At 37.6% G+C, this 7,500-nt stretch overlaps 2 protein-coding genes across 2 annotated transcripts in view; one reads left to right on the top strand and one right to left on the bottom strand.

The window, feature by feature from the left end:
• Positions 1-7,500, top strand: part of LOC138042932 (scavenger receptor cysteine-rich type 1 protein M160-like) — a 355,331-nt gene that overhangs the window by 201,089 nt on the left and 146,742 nt on the right. The window lies entirely within an intron of this gene.
• Positions 1-7,500, bottom strand: part of LOC138042930 (scavenger receptor cysteine-rich type 1 protein M130-like) — a 108,902-nt gene that overhangs the window by 43,022 nt on the left and 58,380 nt on the right. The window lies entirely within an intron of this gene.

Genomic DNA, 7,500 nt, shown 5'->3' with positions numbered 1-7,500 from the left:
TTGAAGGAAACTGTATTAATTGAAACTTTGAAAGATATTTACAAACTGTACAGTAAAATTTACATGACAAGTAATATTAATATTGTTCATAATGATTTGCATGATAAGTAATTATACATCATATTTGTAAATAATGTATATTTTTAAATTTTCATTTCATTGTGTGGGTGCCCCCATGGGTCTGTGTGTCCCTATTTGCACCTTTCCGCTATTGGAATCCCATTCATATTTTATGAATCTATTTGTGTGCAAGGAATGGCAGCATAAATAAACAAAAAACAGGTCAATTTAATTTTTTGACACACAAAACAGCCATAATATTCAGGTATACCTTCTCTTCAATTTGTTCTGCATGCTTTCTGCAGTTACTATAAGTTGCCATACACCAAGATTGAAGTAAAAAATAAATTTAATGAACACACAATGGCGTGTGATGTTCCATCATCCTAAATAATGTAAAATTACTTAACAATGTTGGAATCAGCATGATTTATTGGGACAATAGTTATTAAATACTGGCTCAATTACTGATACGGTAATATTATTGATGTACTATATTTATTATAGACTAAAAACATTTAAGATCAATGGCTGTACATTTCGTACATTTTCATCCTGATTGAGATAAATCGACATTATTCTCGGCAGTGAGATGGTAACTTACCACAAAAGTGAGCAATGAACACGAATGAGCGTGAAATGCTAACATCAAAATTAATAAGTAGATAATAATATTATGTCAAAGTTATATCACAAAGTTTGCTTTGCCTTGAATTGCCCTTTTAAATTTAAACTTTGCACAAAAGACAAGGACTGGTTTTTGTATATATTTCCAGACATCCCACTTTAAATGCGCAATTTTAACATTTGCATAAATCTACAGATGGTCAAGTGAAATCTTTACCCATCCACAAAATTTCATTCCAGTACAACTTGCAACTCTGATGGCAGTGACCACATCATTCCTCACTATTGTATACATTTCCTAAAAACACCAACATCACTTTTGGATAATTCGCTGGTAGCATAAATAATAAAAACAATAAACAATTACTATGGCTAGACTTGATGGAGTTACCATAGATCAAGGACAGAATTATCCAATAAAGTAATAAATTTGTACTTAAATATCGACTCATTTAGCATACATGATCAAGTATGCCTTCATGATCACTTGATGTAACTAAAAATAATGTTTTGGTTCCATTAAATGAAAGTCCTTGAAATTTTTAAGGTAGTGTATCTTAAGAGTGTTTGCACATGAGATAAATGCAGTGAAGCAGGTTGACCTCAGACACAGATGCACAAAATAGAGGTGGGACGGCCGGTATTAAACTTCTGTCGACGGATCTGTTGAGATAAGATGTTCTTAAAAAGGACAGAGGACGTCTTATAACTCTAAACGATGATTGAAAGAAAATGAATGAAGTGACCTACTTCCTTCCAGCGCTGCATTTAAGTTAGATAAATCAAAGCCTTTGAGCTTGAGGGCTATATTTCGCAACCACGTTACAGCATTTTCTGCAGGTAGTACTCCCATCCCAACAAAGGAATCTGGTCTTTGCTTGGGTCTTTTCGCACTTTTACCATTTGTTGCAATGCATTCACTTACATGGAGAAATAGAGCTAAAAAGCATAAAAGCTGACTTTGGCGGAGCAACTTCAAAGGCGTTGCTTCCCCGAGCAAACTAAAAGGCTTGCTTACAAAAAGCGAAACGAAAGAAAAATTCCTGCCGACTAAAATGCCCCTTGTAGAATCTTTCCCCGTCACTTGAAGTTTAAATGACCACCTTCAACTGACACAAGCTATTTAGAACAATCGAAGAAGCACAGGTTAAAACCACCCCTTCGAAAAGCCATCTGCGCGAGGTTGGAAAACTGGATACTACAATTTTCCACAACCAATCAGACAAAAGTACAAAATTCTCCTTTGTTTTTATAGTATACTCAACAAAATTACGATCAACCAATCAGAACGCGGTAACGGTGAGCTTCGGAAGTCTCCGCATGCTTTAAGGTCGCCTTGTCTAGTGTATTAATTTCGTAAAACTTCGTGTCAGCTTCAGAAAGAAAAGTTATTGGTACTTCTTGAGAGTACAATTTGGGATTAATTGTTCTACTCCTCTCGTCCATTCAGAATCCAGTAATTTTGTTGAGTGTACTATAATAATAATAATAATAATAATAATAATAATAATAATAATAATAATAATAATAATAACAATAATAATAATAAGAGGAAGAAGAAGAAGAAGATGAAGAAGAAGAAGAAGAAGAAGAAGAAGAAGAAGAAGAAGAAGAAAATTGCTAACAATGAACGGAGGCCCGCACCCAAGAGACTGTGTTGCAAGAGTCTACGTCCCAAGGAAGCACGGTGGTAGAGGACTCATATCAGTAGAGGACTGTATAAACCAAGCAAAGTTATCGTTGGAAACGTATGTCCAATCGAGTGAAGAAGAACTGTTGAAAGCAGTTAGGGCAGAGGTTACTGGAAGTCAGGAAACAGCAACCAGTTTAAGTAAGAAGAAGGGCTAAAAACACCCAAGAATGGAAAGAGAAGCCTCTACATGGACAATTTGTAAGAGAGACTAAAGCCCAGAGTAATGAGGAAACATGGAGCTGGCTGAAGCAAGGAAGTCTTAAGAGAGAGACAGAAGCACTAATAATTGCTGCACAAGACCAAGCAATACGGACAAATTACATTAAAGAAATCATTGACAAACCCCAGATAGATGCTAAATGTAGAATGTGCAGAGAAAAAAATGAAACTGTAAGTCACATCGTCAGTGGTTGTTCAAAATTGGCACAGAAAGAATACAAGAAAAGACATGATAATGTGGCCAGGGCAATTCACTAGGATCTGGCGGGAAAATGCGGGTTCCACCGGAATGATAAGTGGTACAATCACGTCCCTGAGAGAGTACTGGAAAATGAGAACTATAAACTACTTTGGGACTTCAGCATACGGACGCACCATAACATCGAGGCTAGGAGGCCAGATTTAGTGCTTGTTGAAAAAAGCAAGGAAAGCTGTCATATAATAGACGTGGCAATATTAGAAGACAGTGGAGCAAAAGAAAAGGAGGCCGAGAAGGTTGAGAAGTACCAAAATCTGACCAGATAATTGAGTAGAATGTGGGAAGTGAAAACCAACGTCGTACCAATTTTATTGGGGGCTTTAGGAACAGTGCCATTGCGATTGAAGGGCAACTTAAAGGGCATAGGAGAAGACACATCAATTACCTTAATCCAGACGTCTGCATTGCTGAGATCAGCAAGGATATTAAGAAAAGCATTAGAAATGTAAAGGACGGGAAAAAGAAACATGTTGGTGTTCTCTGGCAACTTGTTGTTGCCAATTTTACCAGCTGTTAAAAACTTAAGCTGAGTAGTATGACTATGATGATGATGATAATAATAATAATAATAATAATAATAATAATAATAATAATAATAATAATAATAATAACAATAATAATAGTAGTAACAAAATGTTGTCATTTCACTGATACACGCACTGAGACGGTCTGTGCAAAAAAGCTTTAGGTTCAGCCGCCACCCTGATTCATTTGTTAGGAGACGTTTCCGTAAAAAAGGCAAATCTTAATTTTGTCACATTCTTGGTGGATAAGAAACATATTCAATACAAAGTCAACAGATGTACATCTTGTCCATTTTGTTTATGAAAATCAACTTTGGTCTCATTCTCTTATCTAGCTAATTAACTTGCGGTTGGGTTTGCTTCTCATCAACCCTAGCACGTCTCTCTTTCTCTTCTCCCTTTTGATGACCTTGTCCAACTCTATTGGCTCTGGCAAAGGTTTTCTCACTTCCATTGCTAGATCATTTTATATTTTTCAGTTTTCTCTTTCTACTTCACTCCCATCCTGCTAGTTTAGCAATTAAGGACGCTGCCTGTTGATTGTCTAAAAAGATCGGGTAAGGACCTTTGTGGTCCCTCTGATGGTCAGTTCAGATGCTGAAATCTTAAAGGATCTTAACGTCCTTCAACTCTGTAGCTATTAGATTCCTTCATAATTATTATTAGTAGTAGTATCATTTTTGGTAGTACTAGCAGCAGTGGTAGCATTACCAGTAGTAGTATCAGTGACAGTGGTAGTAACAGAAGAATTAGCAGAAACAGTAGCAGTAGTAGTATTAGGTACTAGGGTTACCCTTAAGGTCATGGTTGTTGTTGTTGTTACTCTGGAGTAAGCCGACGACATGTTCTGCGACCCTTATATGGGTGATGAACCGAAATCCCACCCAGTAGAAACCTTTTGCTGCGTACACGGATTGATTTGTTAGCTAAGGCATAGGAAGAGAGAAAAACGAAAAGAGAACATCGAGAGGCAATGGGCATTGTTTCGTTGCACTAGATGGCGATCAAACAGATGGAACGAATTTGCAAAGAAGAGACTTGAAGACCAGATGACAGAATACTACCAGCTACAGGAAAACATGTTTCCCCAGCGGCGCGAGTGTGGCATAGCATTAAGAGTCCGTAGCTTTGATGTTTTCTTTTCACTTCAAATGTTGGTGGGTGTATGCTCCTATTAGTTTGGTAGTGCCAGTAAGCTCTAGGTTGTTGCCATTAATTTTAATGCGGACACGTGCCTTCACCAGTGAATGCGCTAAGAACAGTGGTGTAGTCGCTACAAGCATTGGTTTCGTTTTTGCGATGCTCATTTCTCGTTTTTTGTCTAAAAAATGCTCAAATTAGGCTCCTTTGGTTTGAAAAATGCTTTCGTTTTATTTTGACGAAAAAATACTTGCAAAATAAGGCCTCACGTGTCACGTGTGTTTTACCAGCAATGGATTCAAAACATGGATTCAAAAGATCAGTCTTGGCCTATTTTCTGCTCCTCTGCTTCGTGCCTCCTTATATGACCTGCAAGTTACTTCGTGATGATGGCGTGGCTGACGTCATCTTGTTTTGATTTTTAGCAAAGACTGGGTACAACCTATGGAAACTAACTGCTGACTGGCTTGTCCAAGTCACAACTAAAATGGAGAGACAGCATATCTATATGGAGACCTTGGGAAATTTGAGTTTCCTAAAGGTCTTTAGAAGTGTTAGAACAGCAAAAACATGCAAAATTATGCTTTTGACAACAAAAATGTAAAGAAAGTAGACGGTAAATGCAATTTTTTTTGTAGAAAAGGCGTAAAAAGAATGCTCGTTAATCCAAATTATGCCGGAAAATGCTAGCATAATCGGGAAGAGCCTAGGCAGGCCTAATCCAACTAGGCCATACCCCACTGCCCAATTGGTGTTTGCCCAATTGTGCCTGTGGTATCTGTGAACACCCGCTACTCACAATCTCAATCCAAATAATAAAGGCCTGCAACGCTACTACTAATTTGTACTCCGGCGAGTTACGGATAACATTCGCTAACCTACCATTAGGGCATCGAAGGCACTGACCTCTTTTACAAATAAATGTTGATCCCCGGTGCCAGCAGCTTGGCCAGAAACACCGCCACTCTATTGGGAAAGCTACCTACTAACGACAAAAATTGGGTAGCCGTCTCCAACAGTGCAAAAAGTAAAGATGACTGAAAGTGTTACAAAGAAAACTCCACGAAACTTGGGTAACATGGAAATATTCAGCCGTACGACAGTTAGCAAAAACGAAAAAGAGATAAGAAGTAGGGATAGTGATAATCATGGAGAATTGACATCAACTGGATGATAATGAAACCACCTTTCAGATCCAAGGGTGGACACTTGCTTTAAAAGTCCGGAGGTATCCTATGTTTTTCGTAACCATTTTTCTCACTTTTAAAAGTCCTTATGTATCTTAAGATTGCCATCCGAGCCCAATTTCGTTTGTACCAAGACCTTCTAAAAAAAAACTGGTAGGAGAAAGCTACAACTATTGACACTAGAGACTCAGTTTACGTAAATGTAGTATGTTGCTTGTGTGAAAAGGTGCAAATTTAGTAAGGCGCACGAAAAGGCTAGACGTTTAGGACAGGTAAGCCGTGACATCACACATACATGTGATACATAACATGGTCTTTGGCTGATTTTTGTCATGTTTTATGCTGTTTTGAGATAATTTTTTTTGCATGGAATCAACCTGGGAAGTCACACGCCTTATTCAGTTTTTGTGTGTAACATATACAAAGTAACCGTCCATAGCCATAAGAAATCCTTCGAACTCATTTGGAGTCATTTGGCAAATAAGGGTTATCTTTAGGGATTAGAAAAGGGGTAATGTGAGGTCACTCCAATTATATTCCAAAGATCAGCCATACGGGACATAGTAATGGCATGCTTTTCTACTAGTTTGAATCTTGTAACGATCACGCTGCTGATGTATATAAACCCCAGCGATGCTACAGTGTACATGGAGTTTAACTGATGAGTAGACCAACTCCTTGTTGGTCTACGAAACAGACCTGTATTAAAATTCTTTGTCACGCCTCACACTATACAAACGCGACAAAACGTTGTAATTTATGCATAGCTGAAAAATATTACATCATATGCGAGCCGCAAACAGCAACACTGAATAAGCGCAACGAGTTGATTAGTAAATGAAGACACAACGAGAAATTTCTATTGAAGAACGTTAAGTAAATAGGAGCGTGCAACACGAACGGCCATGTAGGACTCAAAAGCAGTAAAATCCAAGGAATAAATTCACTCTTGGTTACACACTGATGAGTGCAGGACAATCTAAACGTCCTGTACGAAACAGATCTGTATGAAAACCAGAGGCAAAAGTGTGATCGTATCCTAATTATTCATTCATTTATAATTGCCCTACCGCATGGTATAGAGCACTCTTATTACAGCAAATACAAGCCTACTTTACGTATATATATATTTAGTAAAATCCAACTAGTGGTCTATTATCAATGCTGCGTTCTGATTGGTTGAGCTACTAGTAGGCTATTTGTTATAGCCCACTAGTAGCGAAAAGCGCCGGCTTTGAAAACCAAAACAACAATTAAAGTCTAGCTTTAACTAGCGAAAGATGTTTTGTCTCGATATTTTTTTGACCAACTAGTTGGATTTTACTAAAACAATTATTTCTCTCACTCTCATGGGCTCTGAGTCAATAGCCCATTCGGCCTTCGGCCTCATGGGCTATGGACTCAGAGCCCATTCGGGCTCGAGGAATAAGTGTTAAATATATATATATATATATATATATATATATATATATATATATATATATTTATATATACCACGAGCCCCACGTATATATATACCACATATATATATATATATATATATAATAAAACAAGCAAGAGACACAGTAGCGACTCAAGAGTTTCATGTTCTCGACACAATCTTCAGGCTACAATGATCTTAATTAATGCGCATTACTCGGTATTTATAGAATTCCCTAAAGTGGAAGCTCATTATTTCACATTGTGCAGTAGGAACTTATTTCTATGACGACATTTAGATACTAATTCATAGCCAAAGGTCACACTTTCTGGTGCCGCACTTGTACGGTGATGCAAATGATACGATGCTCC

The sequence above is a fragment of the Montipora capricornis genome, chromosome 3 (genome assembly GCF_036669925.1).
Source record: "Montipora capricornis isolate CH-2021 chromosome 3, ASM3666992v2, whole genome shotgun sequence".
Lineage (NCBI taxonomy): Eukaryota > Metazoa > Cnidaria > Anthozoa > Scleractinia > Acroporidae > Montipora > Montipora capricornis.
This window is presented reverse-complemented; position numbering and strand designations above follow the sequence as displayed.